Source organism: Camelus dromedarius, chromosome 34, assembly GCF_036321535.1.
Source record: "Camelus dromedarius isolate mCamDro1 chromosome 34, mCamDro1.pat, whole genome shotgun sequence".
Lineage (NCBI taxonomy): Eukaryota > Metazoa > Chordata > Mammalia > Artiodactyla > Camelidae > Camelus > Camelus dromedarius.
Window position 1 is genome coordinate 13,047,398 of NC_087469.1, and position 16,019 is coordinate 13,063,416.

At 49.2% G+C, this 16,019-nt stretch overlaps 1 protein-coding gene across 10 annotated transcripts in view; it reads left to right on the forward strand.

Annotated features, from left to right (window-relative positions):
• GRAMD1B (GRAM domain containing 1B) overlaps positions 1-16,019 on the forward strand; it is a 154,594-nt gene that overhangs the window by 44,722 nt on the left and 93,853 nt on the right. The window contains exon 1 of one of the 10 annotated variants that reach the window (XM_064482163.1): positions 10,567-10,609. The exons of the other annotated variants lie outside the window; for them this stretch is intronic. The gene's annotated coding sequence lies outside the window, so the exon portion shown is untranslated. Of the gene's footprint in view, positions 1-10,566; positions 10,610-16,019 lie in introns of those variants that run through there. 10 annotated transcript variants of the gene reach the window in all.

Here is a 16,019-nt window from a genome sequence, read left to right on the forward strand (position 1 = left end):
TCAGCAGACAGTCTCCTTGGGCCAAGCCTGGGTGATGCGTGGAAGGTGAGTTTGGAGCCACAAGAACTGTTGTTGGAGACTAGGTTAGAGGGAGCCCCAACCGAGTCCAGAGGTGACGTTTCCCTGGGGAAGCCAGTCCCATAAACTCTAGTCCTCACTCTCCCAGCTGATTTCCATCTTAGCACTAGTTGTGTTATCATTGTTTTTATTTGTTGACTTGGTTGTTGTCTGTCTCCCCTACTCATCCCTAAACTTTGTTTTATTCACTAGTGTGTGCTGACACTTAGCGCGGAGCCTAACACGTGGTAGGTGCGCAGTAAAGATTCATTACATGAGTAACTGGCACGTGGGTGACTGTCTAAGGCTTTTGCTGGCTCCAGTGTTCTGTGATCTTGGAATTCTGGCTGTAACCTAAATTGAGGGCCACTGACGAGCACTTACTCATCTATTAACCTTTGTGACAGCTTCATGGTCAAGAAAGTGGTTGATCTGTGACCGCCCCTCATGTGTTCTCTTCTCTCTGATTCACGTACACATATGCTCCGGGGATGGCATGGCCTCGTGGCAGACAGCGCGTAGGGTGTTTGGATAGTAGAGGAGAGACATGTCTCAGGTCCCGGCTTTGCGCTGACTTCGGAGGCGGGGCAGAGAAGCCAGTGGGTACTCCTGTCTCCCCCGCCCCTGTCTGCGTTCCCAGTTTGCAGCTCCTCTCTGGCTGCTTCCGTTGCTGTCAGCAGAACTGTCTGCAGGTGTAACCATCACCTGCTCTGCGTTTCTCCTACTCCAGCATTTCTCCTTTTATGCCTGAGAAAGGGGGGTCATTAATTTTAGCTCAGCAGACCACTCTCTCTCTGCTGATGCCATGGTTGGGATTTAGATTTGGACAACTGGCAGGGCGGCTGGTAGATTTCATTCCCCAGTCTCTCCACTTCCTGCTGGGAGAAAGCCCATATTCCTACCAGCCGGAGTGTGAGGGGGTGACAGCTCTCAGCTCAGCAGTGACTCCACCCACAGGCTTGCCCTGCTCTGCGCCCCATTCTTTGCCTCTTTCTTACTCCAGGGCTGAGATGCAGTTGGAGGCCCCAGCCCCTGGGTTCTCATCTCAACACGCTGCTGATTCATAATGTAAGCTCAGAGCAGCGATTTGCAGAGCCCATTCCTTACTTTGAAGAAATCATTGTACCAGAAGTTGATACTCCAGCTTGGTTGTAAACCTCTATTGGTAAACATTTTTTGAGTGTGTATCATCATAACACATATGGATGTATTTACACAAATTGTAACGTACTACTGCTGCACGAAAGCACTGTGTGTATTATATCGTTAAGCAGAAATTTTAGAAGGACGAGCTAAAAAGAGGTGTAAATGTAAGTTCTAGTATTTTCTTCCTGCACTACACGGGTAGGTGCTCACGTCCCTTTGATGGTTAGCAGCCAGCTTGGGAGAGCAGGGTTCTAAGAGAGTTGTCCTCAACCTTTTAGTGAGTTTCAGAATCCCGTGCAGAGCTAATTCAGCATGTGCATTCGTGGACTCTGGATTTTCACCCAGCCCCAAGTGATCTCCATGCAGGTGGTCTTTGAGAAAAGGCCTGTAGCGCGAAGCCGTCAGTTATCCCTGCTCTAGCTAGCATCAGGAACCCAGGTCTGGGACAGGGAGGGCCTAGGTGTCCCAGTCCTGGCCTGTGACATCCATTTTAGGGGGCCTCTGGCAGACCCTCGGTGCCTTTTTACCCAGAACCTGGAACACTGGTGTCAGCGCATGGCTTCTGTTTCCCCTTACTTTCTGCATAGCCCAAGGGTCCCCATCGTGCAGCAAGGAGAAAGATGGGCGGGTTGGGGATGCGTAATTAAATGAATCATTTCATCTTACCGTCACCACGTTCCAGGTTACTCAGTGCCTCTTTTCTTCTTATCCTTAGGCAGGTGAGCCGCTAGCAGGTAACTGCTGGGCTCCCTCCCTCTCTTTGCCAGTCCTCCTTAGTCTGAAGGGGAAACTCTTCCACTGAGATGCAGAGAAGCCCCTGGCAACCCTGGTTCAAAATGGTCCTTGAGCTGGGAGGAGGGGCTGAGGGAGGGGAGGATACCTGAGTACCACCCCCCCACACACACCTGCACCAACACAGATGTTCCCTTTGTCATTCTCTGTGTGAGCCTGAAGAGTGAGTTAGTAGAATTCAGGGTTAGACTTTTGAAACCCTTAGTTTATTAATTTGGCTCGATGCCAGACTTGCTTTGTGATCTGTTAAGTGCACAGTTTCACTTGCTTAGTTCCTTTCCCTCTAGAAGTGAAGCAACTATTACCCATGTTTCCTTTTCCTGGCGTCTTAGTGAGAGGCTTTGCATCTGGCTGAGAGTTTACATCAGTTGTCCTTGTAAATGCGGTACAGAACAGAGAGCTGCAGAAGGAGCCCTTAGGAGGGAATTTAAGGGGCTAAATGCTCTCTACTCCTTCCTGGTTCAGGAATTTCTTCTTCAGTATCTATGCCAAGTGCTTATCCGCCTTTCTATGAATAACTTCCACAATGGGAAATTTGCCAAGGAAATTAATTGGGGTCTCTTTCAGCACAGAGATCTATCATTATAAGAAACTACTGCAAGTCTACAACTGAGAAAAGCAAACCCAAGACGACACAGTGTCCGTGTTCTTAGTTTGTGGGCACAGCATCAGTGCTGAGGTATTATTTGTTGTTGCTAATAATAGCTTCTGTTTTGAGAGTTTATTGTGTGCTCAGGGCTGTGTGTTTCATATGCTGTTCTCATTTAATCCTAATAGCAGTCCTAGAAGGGAGGCTGCTCTTCTGCCCATTTTCTAGATAAGGAAATGGAGGTTTAGGTTGGCCATTGCCTTTCCCTGTAAGTGGCAGAGCTGAGATTTGACTCCTGAGCTCAAGTTTGTATTTGCAGTTTGTTGTGAATTCCCCTCAGGAAGGGATACAAGTCGGGGGTCCAGTACAGGACCGCCTGCTTTTCCTTCTATCTGATGGATCTAGCTTTACCAGCATCCTAGGATTGAAGCTCCAGATGTGGAAATGTATGATGAGCCATCTGTTGATGAAGGTGATGTCCTGAAAAGCTTCAAAACCAGACAGGACAGGAAACAAACTGACAAGGAAGGAATAGACCCCAGTGATTCTGAATGATACAGTTAAATATGCCCAAAGTTCAAATAGTTTTTTAAAATCTTTTTTCACTATGTTTCCTATGCCTTATTGATTTTGAGAAGTATCTTAGGATTTTAGCTAACAAGTTATATGTATGAAAGTTCCAGTACGTCTCTTTGTTTCACAGTCTCTCTCTCTGATGCTTTCTCGGTTTCACTTTTGTGTCTAGACTGCAGAACAGACCCAGTGTTACTCTTACCTCTCTCAGGTGCCAGGTGAAGGCCCTGTGGGCACCTGCAGGACCTGCAAAAGCTCTTCACCTTCCCTCTGGGCTCACCAGCACCCCCTGCTGGTGGTGGCTTTGCTGAGAGGGGAGGGAGTGGCCAGTTGATCCCTCCTCAGTAGTGGAAATAGTCCTGAGTCAGCAGGCAGAAGGCAAAGGACGTGGCCTGGACTCCACTCCTCAGTTGTGGAGGGCAGGGCTGTCTGCTGGGCAGGACAGTGCCCACCTCGTGGGAAGAAAGGACACTGGGGGAAGGGAACTGCCAATGCAAAGGAACACTTGCTGGTTTGAGGTGCTGTGCACGTGGGTTTGTATGTTCTTCTTGGACCCTCTGCTCAGATTCCTCTGGGGCCATGAGTTCTTCCTTGGACATTTAAATGGCATTTTCCTTGGTCATTCTTTTCTTCCCCACCCCACCCAGCTTCCACAGCACAATGGTCTGTTTGTTTTCTGGATGTACATGCGACAGCGGCAGCTCCAAGGGTAGGAAGGCGCCAGTATCCTTCAGAAGAAAAGCTGAGGACAGCCTGGAGAGGGTGGTCGGCTCCGGAAGCATTCCCTCCACATTCTCCTTTGTGTGCGGCTCCCCCAGCCCTGGCCCGAGAATTGGCACTGATCTGTATCTGCATCTTTCAGCCTCGTTGCCAGTCCCCTACGAGAAAGCTGGGACCTAGCGGTGGACACTCTGGACTTGGAGACTTTCCCTCAATTTCCCCCTTACCTGTCCCACTTGCCTGCTCCTGCAGCTGCAGAGAATTCGGAAGAGGGTGTGAGACACTCCTCCACAGGCGTCGTCAGGGCTGCAGCTTCTTGCTGGACTACCCAGGGATCTGTCACCACAGCTTGTCACCTTATCTTGTTTTCTCTCAGTTTCAGCAGTAGTCACTAAAGGGACCCGCGTCCAATGATGTCCCAGTGACATTCGGGTGGCCCCCATATCCCCACCCTGACTCTCCCACCAGCACCTTCCTCCGTCTGCACTCGAGTGTTTGATTATACTATGGAAACGTGTGTGGCTCCCATGTACCGTAGGAGGGTCAGGCAATATGATTGGCCTTCTCCCCCCTCCTCCCTGCTGGCCCTCTGCTCAGTTAATCTTGTGGCTTCTCATATATTCTCCCCCTGAACCCTGACGTGAAAGGCTCTGACGTCCTCTGCGGCCTGGCTGTTGGTGTTTTGTGACAGTTGGTACAGGCACAGGAGCAAAGCTCCAGAGCAGGGAGTGGAGAATTATCCATCTTAGGCATTTATGACCCTGTCCACTTGGAAACACTTGCACGCATCTGTCACTGGGAGTCTAGCTGAAGGCCCAGCTGCTGGCTGGAGGTGGTGGGCCTGGGCCCAGAGATGGTGGGTCAGGGCAGGAGTTGTGTAACCAGACCAGTGCCAGCTCTGCACTGGCACCACGTGCACATGGCTTGGAGGTTTGGGAGAACTTGGGGAGTGGCTGCTGTTCCCACCCCATGAGTGCCCTTAACATAGCAGGTGTAAAGGCAGCATTATTTTAGTTGACATTTATTGAGGGTGCTTATTATGTGTCAGTACTCTTGTTTAAATTTCCCCGTTTTTCTATGAAATAATAATAACTGTTGCCTCCATTTTATAGATAAGAAAACTGAGGCTGCGGGGAAGCTATAGCTCAAGTGGTAGCGTGCACGTCTACCATGCACAAGGTCCTGGGTTCAATCACCAGTACCTCTTCTAAAAATAGATAAAGGAGCCTAATTACTTCCTCCCCTCCCCCAAAAAAAATTAAAAAAAGAAAACTGAGGCTTTCATAACTTGTATGAGAGCACATAGCTGTTAAATGATGGGCTGGAATTTGAATCCAGGCAGTTTGACTCTAGGTTCTAACCATTATGCTACACTGCCCAGCCCCGCTCTACAGGCTGATGTTGGGCCGTATCACTGATACTCCTGTTGCTTGTGAGGTCCCAGGATGTACCAGAGGCTGCGAGAGGTGGGTCTCCACTTTGTCGTGTGGTTGTGTCCCGGGGAGCCGCGATGTAAAGCCACACTGACACCAGCAAAGACCTCGGACAGAGCCTTGCCTGAGCTGTGAACTTCCCTAAGCAAGATGCTGTGGGAGGCGGTCGGCCTGGCACTGTCCCTTTATCCGGCCAGCGGAGGGTGCAGTGCTGGAGGTGACTGGTCCCCAAGGCTCCTTCCTTTCCTCCTAGAACTTGAACCTTAATCCTGACCGCCTGTCTCCTTGTCCTGACTGCTTCAGAAGCTCCTCCATCCCAGCCCACCTGTAGCAACTGACATCTCCAGAGATCAGTTCAGCTCTGAGAGCCCAAGTCAGATGTGAGCTTTGCAGAGGTAGCCGCCTTCCCCTAGTTTCCCCCGTGCTGGGCAGTTTCTCTCCGTCCGCAGCTCCTCTTGGACACTTCAGTCACACCGTCTCGTGGAAATTTCCACTTTGAGTTTGTAATTGTTTTGTATCCTTTCCCCTCGCACTTGCAACCTGACCAGTTTCCCTGATTTCCTTTGTGAATCTTTCCTTCCTTTCTTACTTTCATTTGGACTCTATCATTGTTCTTTGATGGCTTTTCCCCTCAAACTCCCCTACACGTCCCTGCAACGTCCACTCCCGGTCAGCGTGTCCTGCAAGTGTCTCCTCTTACCCTTTTCCTTACTCCTTTTCTGCCTTTTCCTTCTTCTAATGACCACCTCACCCCACCGTTCTGATGCCTTTATTCCCTAAAAAAGCAAATGCATTTGTTTTCTGTCCAGCCTGCCTCTCCCATTATCAGCTCTGCAGGGGGTCTTACAATTCCATGCTTTGAGGGGAGAGGTCCCATGGATGGCGAAGACAGGAGGTGAACCGCTAAATTTTTTTTTAAAAGCCCTTAATGCTTAGATAGTATTTACTGTGTGCCAGATGCAAGTCTAAAGCCCTTTCTGTATGTTACCTCATTTAATCCTCACTGCAGCCTGTGAGTTGAGAGATAGTATTATCCCTCTCTTACAGATGAGGAAATAGGGGCACAGAGAGGCCAAGCAACATGCCCAAGGTCACACAGGTGGCGGTGGTGGGCAGTGGAGTCAAATTCAAACCTAAGAGGAATGGCTTGAGAGGCCACTCCTGCCTCCATGGAGTTGATGGTTAACCAGTGACAGAGAGGAGACGGCACCTTCCAAGTAGACGTGCACAGTCATGGGAACTCACACGCTCTGCCCTCTTTCACCTTCATTCTTCCTGCCTCTTTCTCTTTCTGCATCTCCTCCTCTCAGGAGAAGCTGCCGCTTTGCGTGTGCAGGGAGAGCAGACGGCGGGTGGCCTCCCCTGGTCTGTCGTTCTGGGAGACTCCCTGTTGCATTGTCATCTTTTCAGTTTACAGTCAGCAGTCAGACTCTGGAGAGAAGGAATTTCACCTTCTTGGCAAAGGCGCTTGATCTATATTTGTGGTCTCAGGGCAGGCAGAGCAATCGAGCTGCACATTTTATAAGCATCTCAGATAAGGCCATCCCACTGTTCTTTACTCAGAGAGCCGCGTGTGCACAGTGCGGCAGGCCAGCGGGTTGGAAACGCTTGTCCCTGCTTACCTTGCAGCCACTCCTACCAAAAGGCAGCCGCCAGAGGAAGCTCTTCCAGAGAAGCCGGTGCCTGGACTTCCCCCCACACCTTAACCGCCCCCTTCCCAAACTCACTCTAGCCTCTTTTCAAGCATCTGGGGTTTTTTCTTTCTTTCTTTCTTTCTTAACTTGGTACATTAGTACATGATTAAGCAGTTAGAATGTAATACTTAGGGTAAAGTAATTAGTATGAAGAATTGCCCTGGAGACAAAATGATATAATGATGTTTATAAAGAGGTTCCCCTCCTGTTTGTCTGTCTGTCTTTTCACTAGCTGTTAGGCACAATGGAATGAGCCGAAGTTGTAGAAGTGAGACCTAGTTCAAAAGGCAAATGCATAGAATAGAGGAGTCATTTACCCTACAGAAATTACTAGCTCAGTTCCTTTCTGGTAAGTAGCAGAGTGCAGGTCCACTGACTTCTCAAGTAGATACGCTGCATCAGTTCTGTAGTGTCATTCATCTTTTCCATCTTTCTTCCTGGAATTATCTTTGGGACACATTCCTTCTCTCTCTCATGAAGGCCTGGCACCGCCTCCTTCCTCCTGCCCTGCCCCGCCTTCCAGGCTGTCTGCTCTGTAGCTAATAGCACTCTCCCTGCTGCTTTGAGTTCAGGACACATGAACTGCTTTGTAAAATATGTTTGGATGCTTCCAATGGAGAAGCACTCTTAAACACCATTGGCCACATTCACCATCCAGGGCTGTGTGACAGTTGGATGCCTTTAAGAACTGAGTAGGTGAATGTGTTTGGTCATTTGGGAGACGGGGTGCAGTCTCATTAACATGGGTCTGATTTCTGTGTGATTGTGATGAAACAGAACATCCTCATTCATGGGTACTGGCCTTCTGCTCGCCATCTGTTTGTACATTTGACTGTCAGCCCAGGAACAGAGAGGACCGCGGGCCACGGCAATAGCTAGAAGGCACATTCCAGGCCTCGGAGCAGAGATGACATGTGTGGGTCTGGCACACTCCTCACCTTGTTATTGTTGTGGGGCTGTGGTGGAATATCTCCACTGCAGGTCGACTGCACCTGTGACCATAGTCTAGCGCTTACAAAGAAAAGCAAGCCATTGGCCTAAATGATTTTCTGTTACTCTCATCCTTGTCCTTTGTCACGTAGGTTTATGGAACTTGGCAGGCCTTGGCTAAAAGAGTTAAGATGGGAAGGCGCGGGGGAGAAGTGCTGCATTTGTTGTTTGTAATGGCTGGGAAATAACGCACCCCCGGGAACCAGGATACGTATCTTTTTTCTCCCTTAATTTTAATCTTGATAGTTGACCAGTTTGGTCAGGTGCCTTGGTCTCCTTTTCTGCTTAAATAAAGCAACCATGAGTGAATCTTTGATGATTCTTTTAAAAAGCATTTTCCTTTGGACGCAGGAGATTTGCTAAATGTATGAAATACCTTCTAAAAATACCCTTTTTTTTCCTTAAGGTTTGATAAAATATTTTCTAATTTGCTATCTTCAAAAAAAAAAAAAAAGGAGATCCCAAAGGGAAATTGCAAATAAATTGATGTCTTATATTCTCTGAGTCTCTGGTAATCAGGAGTAGTGGGGACAGGTGGAGGAGCGGGAAATTTGATGGTATGATATTCAGTGGAAGGGGATTTGGAGTCACTGAACATGAGTTTGAGTCCCAGCTCTGCTGTGCAGTCTGTGTGACCTTGGGCAAGTCACTTCAAGTCTCTAAATCTCAGTTTCATTATCTGTGAAATGGAGAGAACAATACTCACCTCACTGGATGCCTGTGAGTATCAAATGAGGTCATGGATTTGAAAACACATAAATCATGGGGCACTGTGCACACGGGAGCTGCTACTGTTGTTGTCCCTGCCAGACCCACGGATGCTGGCAAAATCAACTTGTAGAATGTCTGATGTCATTCTTTTGAAAAACTCTTCCCTTGACATGTCGGTTACCAGGTTGCGCAGATTTGTCGTGAAGTCAGGCTTGAACAGGAGCAGGTAAATAGGAAGAATGAGGGGAAAGGCAGGTGGGAAGGAGAACTCAAGGTCACTGCCTTCTTTTTTTATTCCCTTATATTTTAATCTTTCCATTTAACCCTTGCTTTGCTGAGTTTTTCTGTGCTCCGGGGGCTGGATTGGGAGGGGGTAGGGAGCATAAGGGAGGGGGGAGTGAGGGGGGTCTCACCACCTCTGAGGGAAAATCTACATGGAACTGGGAAACAAGTGCTGGGAGACTTTTCTTTGAGCCTTCTTGCTTTTTGCGGGGCCTTTGATGCCTCGTTGGTAAAATGGAGCCGAAGCTTTAAGGTCCCATCCGCCTGTAATATTTTGTGGGTCTGAAAGCATAGGCTTGAAGGAATCCATGTCCTTCACAGCAAGCCCAGGTTAGGAAGGAGGTGCTTAGGGACGCCTGAGGATACTGACCTGCTTTCCCACCAGTTATTCTCTCTGGTGGGGAGAAATAGCTAAAGGTTCAAATGTGTTTGATTGAACTCTTCGGCAGGAAGTCTGGCGGTTCACCGGAGCACACAGCCTTGCTTCCTTGCTGGTTTTGAGGAGGGGAGTTGCTCTTTTGCATTCTTGCTGGTGCCGGCACAGCACAGAGAGATGGGCGGGTGCGCTGTGCTTTAAGGAGAGGCTTTGCTCTTCCCTGGAAATGTGAGCAGCCTGCTCCCCGCTTCCCTCTGGGGCCTGGGGTGCTCTGATCCCTTCCCCTGGCTGCCCCTGACCGCCACAGCCTATCCCAGGTTGCCTGAGTAAAATGGGCCAGAGAGGAAGCGGTTGTCACTGCACGCAGAGCGGCCTGTCCCCGCTGGGCAGGAAACCTAGAGTGATGAATGGGGCCGGATGAAGTCATCCTGCTCCTCCAATCAGGCTGCTCCGAGAGAGCCAGGGGCCTCTGCAGATCCAGCCGGGCTGCCGGCTGCTCTCATGTACCTTTAGACAGAGGCTGTGAGTCTCTGGGAGTGGAGTGGGGGTGTGTGAGCCGCCCGCTCCTGGCTCCTGTGTAGGCCTCAGTCAGTCTGAATGTTATTGCAAGGTGAGTGGCTTCACCGGGCGCATTCCTCTCCCTCTAGTTCCCAGCCGTGCCGGCTCCGGCTTTGTGGCTCCGGCATCTCCTTGCACAGCACCTTCTGCTTCTGTCTGAGTGCCTGCACCTTCTTCTGGAGGTTCTCACACCCGCCCCCCACCAACCCCTGGCCTTCTCCCTTCCCGCTACCCCCAGCACTTGCTCAGAACCCACCAGCTGGCCTCTTCCCACATGCTCCCCTCTCCCTGACCTGTGGGTACCAGTTGGCCCAGGGATGGGAGGGCAGGGCCTCCATCTCTGTGCGCTCTCCCCCAGCAGGGGGAGCCCTGGCGAGACCCGCGCTTGCCTCCTGGGGAGAAGTACCAGGCGAGGGGAGACGCCCCCTGACTCAGCCTGATATGGGCATCTGTGGGAACACAGGTCCCCGACTTGCTGGGGACCCCAAGGCTCTTTTCTCCCACCTCCAGCGGAGGAGGTCCTGGGGCCAGAGGGTAGAAATAGGTCTCTCCTTTTCCCCGAACTTCCGAGGGGTGGTTTGTTCTCTCCGGGTGGACCTTTGTGACTCTGCCTTTTCTTTCTGGATGGGGCCACTGCTCCTTAGGCCCAGCCGAGATCATGGAGCCGGCTGATATGGCAACAGCAAAGGTAGGATGGAAATGCTGCCGGCCGCACTGTGCGTAAGTGGCTTCGCTTGGCGAGTTCTGCCTTTGGTTCACTTTTCTCTCCCCTCCTCTCCCTCAGCCCACCACTCGGAGCATCCAGGGGCTGTGTCAGAGTGGAGGGAAATGGTGCGGGAATGAGGACCCCAGGGGCCAGGAGGAAGGGCCGGGCCTCCAGAGCACACTCCTCACCTTGGTGTGCCCGGAATTCTGTTGGGTGGGGGGGGGGGTGACCTGTAGCCCTGTCTGGGCTGACCTGTGTGTCTGTCTTTCTCTTTAGCTTTGCCTTGTTTTTCGTATCTCTTTATTCTCTCTTTTCAGCCACCCCTCTCCCTTATTCCTCTGTCTCCACCCTCTGCCTCTTCCCCGCACCACAATGTCCCCTGGTCCACGTGTGTCTCCACACTTTCTTTTCCCCTGCTGCGTGCTTCTGTTTTCCCTCTGCCTGTTGTATAAGGAATGGGTGGGGTCGGTGTGGGCTGGACAGTCTTCTGAGCAGAGACGGCCTCTCATCCTGCAGCAGATGTTGGCCTTGGGATTGGCGAGGACTTTGTCTCTGAGTGGCAGATGCTGCTGTTGTCCCCTCCCACTGCTCCTCCGAGGCCCCAATGGAAGTGTTGGGTCTGGGCACCTCTAGGGAATGGTGCCTGGGTGCTGTGTCGCACAGACCCTGTTGGCCCGCTAGAGGGCGTTCCTGAGTCAGGTTTCTAACCTCTCCTGACTCCTGCTTGCAATTGGAAATTTGTATTTCTGTGCATTTTTCCAAACAAGGACCTTGAGCTACTGAGAGTAGATGGGGGAGCTAAGGAGGCTGAGTCTGTAAACCCCAGCCCCTGTGTGCAAGGAGAGACCTGTAGTCCTTCCAGAGGTTCTCAGCGCTTGGTTTGGGGGCCTTCCTCTTTGGCCAGATGGCAGGGTCTCCTTTCTCTCAGAGGTGGAAGACTGGACGAGGCTCAGACTTCTGGAGCAGGTTGGGTACCCTGTGTGCGTATGGAAGAGAGAATGAGGTTGGAGGCCCAAGCAGCAGCGGCGCTGCAGGCAGTAATGTGTTCAAGTGGTTAGGACATGTCTCTGCGAGTCGCAGCACTGGATGCTTACCCCCTGTCCCCCACTCCCCCACGCTGTGTGATCTATTACTTAACCTCTCTGGGCTTGCATCTCCTAGTCTGCAAAATGGTGGAAACTACATGTATATGTTGTTTTAACCAGCTTAGATCTGTCAAATACTACTTCCTTTTCTTAGAGCTAGGGGGAGAGCAAAACTAAATGAGAACAGGCCGCCCTGGATTCCTGGACCACATCGCCCCTCAGTCCCCGCTTCCCCTCTCTTTCCCTCCTGCCACAGACATTTGAGTACCCACACTGAGCATGGCTGGTGCAAGGTGCTGTACCCACTTGGCCGTGTGCAGTGGCGGCCAAGGGAGCAGGCTTCTGCAACTGTGTTTGGAGCCAAAACATTTTGCTCTGAGCAGTTTGCTGTCTGACTGTAATGCTGTTCTCTGTGATGTCGTGTCATCTCTCGCCAGGCTTACCTCTTAGAAACCTGCTGGTCAGCGAGCTCTTAAAGTTGTAAGCAGTTTGGGATCAACCAGGGGTGGTGGTGGCGAGTGCCCTGGGAGGGGTGTGCTTGAGGGGGTTGTGCAGCTAGCCTGCAACTAGCTTGGAGGTGTGTGTTATGCTTGTATTTCCATGTGGAGGTAGACACAGAGTCAGCTTCATTTTCCTCAGGCCCTTGCCATCCCTTCATCCAGACTGCAGGTTATCTAATCAGGCGGAGAATCAGACCTTGGAACCCGACCATTCCTGAGGCCAGAATTTGCGTTCAGGACCTTGACCACAAGGGTGAATCTGACTGGTCACAGAAACGGATGCCATTTAACCCTGGCACTGTGACCCTTTTTCCTTAACCTTCTCTAAACCAAACCTTTTGGAGGGAATTTAGTTCAAGTGTTTTCAGTCTGGGCCCATGAACCGCTGAGGTCCTTGGATGGACTCTAGGAGAGGGTCCATGACCCTCTGTCATTTGAGTCTCCTTGGCTCTCATCAGATCTCCAGAAGGCTTATAACTCAGAAAAGTCTTAAGAATCTTTAACTGATCAAGATGCTCCCATAAAGAGTCTGTTTGCATTTTGCAGCCCTGGTACGAAGAGAACCTGTGTGTTAGGGTTGCACACTGAATCTCTGATGATGTGTAAATGCAGGAACTGTTGAGCAAAAATTCATAATGTGACTCATTGGTAAATTATTTAATGTGATTTGGACATCACTTTTTAGGTGTCTAAATACATGTAAATGCATTCCCCTTACCTAACCGTTCCCCTGTAATATCTAAGGTCTTGTTCCCAGGATTCCTTTGGCCCCTAATGTGTTGGGTTGAGTTACCACAAAATGAAATAGCTCTTGGCTGGGGGTGTGGTCGCTCTTGGTGACGGCCCTGGCTCTTGAGGCTGCGTCCAGCTCCCGGAGGAGGGCTCTTGGAGCCATGACTTCATCTCCTGGAGTCTGGATTATTGCGTTGCCGTAGTGCCACTCTTTTTTTTTTTTTTTTTTTTTTTTTAAGATTGCAGTTTCAAACAGGGACCATCTGATGTCCTGACGTGACTGTCTTAAGATAAGCAGATGACAAGTTGCATCCTGAGACACAATTTCAACCTTGAGAAAAGAGGCTGGGAAGCGTTCATTAATCCATTCATTCAGCAGGTGTTTATTCCGTGCTGATGATACACCAGCAGAGATTCAGCGTGGAGGTTTTCGATGAATAGCACATGATGACTGAGCAGTTAGTTGCTCGTGGGTTCTTGGGGAAGACAGATGAGTAAACGAGTTACGGTGGCACAAAGTTAATAAGTGTTGTAATAGAAGTTGGAAGCACAAAAGAACGATGTGACGTTGCCTGGGCAGGCATAAGGGCTTTCTGAAGGAGGTGCCATTTGTTCTGAGCCGTGCAGCGTGGGCAGGAGTTTATCAGGTGGACAAGGGAAGAGAGGTGATCTAGTTGTGACTGGGAGTCTGGGGTTGAATGCCGGCACTGCCACTTTCTGGCTCAGCGAACTTGAGCGAGTTATCTTGGCTTTTCCTAGTCTGTTTTTTAATTTGCAGATATGGGAGGGTGCTGCTGTTGACCCTACAGGATTGTCATGAGGATTAAATGAGTTAATTTAGGTAAAACGCCTGCGCATTGTAGATGTTCACTGAGCAGTAGTGAGGCAGGCGGGGGAGACAGCAGGAATGTGGCAAAGCTCAGGTCACCACAGGTAGTTTGGGGTGATTGGAGCATAGGCTGCGTGTGGAAGATGGGAGGCAGAGGTTGAAACTGGAGAAGTCAGCCGGAATTGACGTACTGTGACAGCCCCTCTACAGCACAAGGTTATGTAGATACCAGCAACAACTGAAGGACTTCAAGGTATCCTCAGGTTTGCTCTTGAAAAAGCGTTCTCTGGCTACAAGGTGGACAAATCATTGACATTTCCCCCATGTGGTGCCATCTCTGACACTTTGTTTATTTGTTACATGTCGGTCTTCCCCCACTAGACTGGGCTTTTTATGGACAGGGATTGTGCGGTTTTGCTTTTTAAGGCACAAAACCCTTAGCATCTAGCATATTACTTGGTATGCGGTAGATGTTCAATAAATATTTGGTGAATGAACAGACAAGTAGGAGAGGGTAGGTACAACTGCTGACCTAAAGATGTGGCTTGAACGTCAGGGCAAGACCAACAGCAGGAGACAAACGCTGCTCATATTTAGGGAGCTGGAAATGACATGACTTTGTGTCCAGTTAAATAGGAGGTGGGAGAGGAGGCATGTAGGATGGATTCCAGTGTCTAGGTGACTCTGCAGTTGGTGTTGCCATCGATTGGGATAGGCGCAGACAGTCAGGGTCAGAAGGAGATGTAGGGAGACAATGTGGCGTTTACTTTATCCGTGCGGGCTTTGAGGTGCCTGTGAGACATCTATGTGAAAGTGTTTAGGAATAGTTGGGAATTTGCATCTGCGGTCAGGGGAGTAGTAATAATACACATGTTTACTTGGGAGGCACAGTCATAGCCTCAAGGCACTGTTGAAACATTCAAGTCTAGATTAGGTTATTATCAGAAAGAAAATTGTAACTATGCGAGGATGGATGTTAACTAGACCTACAGTTGTTCGTTTTGCAATATATAGAAACATGGAATCATGATTTTTGTATTCCTGAAACTAGCTGTCATGTTATATATCACAGATACGTCAATTTAAAAAAAAAAAAAAAAAGCCTCTGTGACCCAGATGACCACCCAAAGACTAGGGAGTTGAAAGAAGCTTTTCAAATCCCCCATCACAGCAGTGAAGAGGCCGAAGCTCCCCTGTAGTAGAATGTGAGATCTTAGAACTGAGAAACCCTTCTTCATAACAGAGTCTGAACCTGTGGACTTTGTAGAGAAATCGAAAAAACTTGGTGGACTGACACAGAATTGCCAGATACTTATTTTACCTATAAAAGGTAACAAATGGAACTAAGCTGAGTTAAAATATAAAACTACTGCCACCAGGGTTTATACTTAGAAGAATATTTGAATACAAAACATGCACGGATATGTTATCAGAAATTAAAAATTCAATATATTTAATCTTTGGAAACTTTCCGCCTTGCTCTTCTTTTTCTCACTTGTCCATGGATCCACGTGGAAACTTCAGCATGGTACACACCAGCACGTGGGTGCCGCCGAACCATCAAAGGTAGCTCGTGGCAGAGTCTGGAAAGACACAGCTGCATTTACTGAGTGGCTCTGGTCACAAGACAGATGGAACCTGAGCTCTTAGGTTTACTCATGATTATGCCAGTCTCATGGCTATTGTGAGATTGAGAGAATATGGTGGGTATGGTGCAAGCCTGAAACATCTTTGAGCGTCTCGTTTTCAACTTCAAGGCGCTGATGAGAAAATATCCTCGTGTAGGAAGTGAAACTTCAGAATCCACCCCATTAGACGCAGCCAGCTCCATCCAAATAAACCCGTGTTTATTGGCAGCAATCGTAGCAGTATGTTCCAAAGGCACCATTTCTGGACACCTGTCACGCAAATAAGAAGTTCTGATCTCCTTAAAGGATGATGACAAATACTGGATCCTTTTTCTGGCTAACTCTTTTGTATTAAGACCATACTAATCAAGAAAAAATTATTATAGACAGACTTAGATTAGGGTAGCTGAGAATACTCACTATTACTCATTAGTTGATTGGAAAATTGGTATAATGATTACAAATCTGTCTTCATTTTGGGAAACAGAAGCACTCTGTCCTTCTGATTATCTCTGCCTCTCTCGTAGGATTTATTGCTTTAAACTTTATGTTAGAGTTGTTTAATATGACGACTTAATGCCCATGTCTTATCTTCCTTATGAGATTATAAACTTCCAG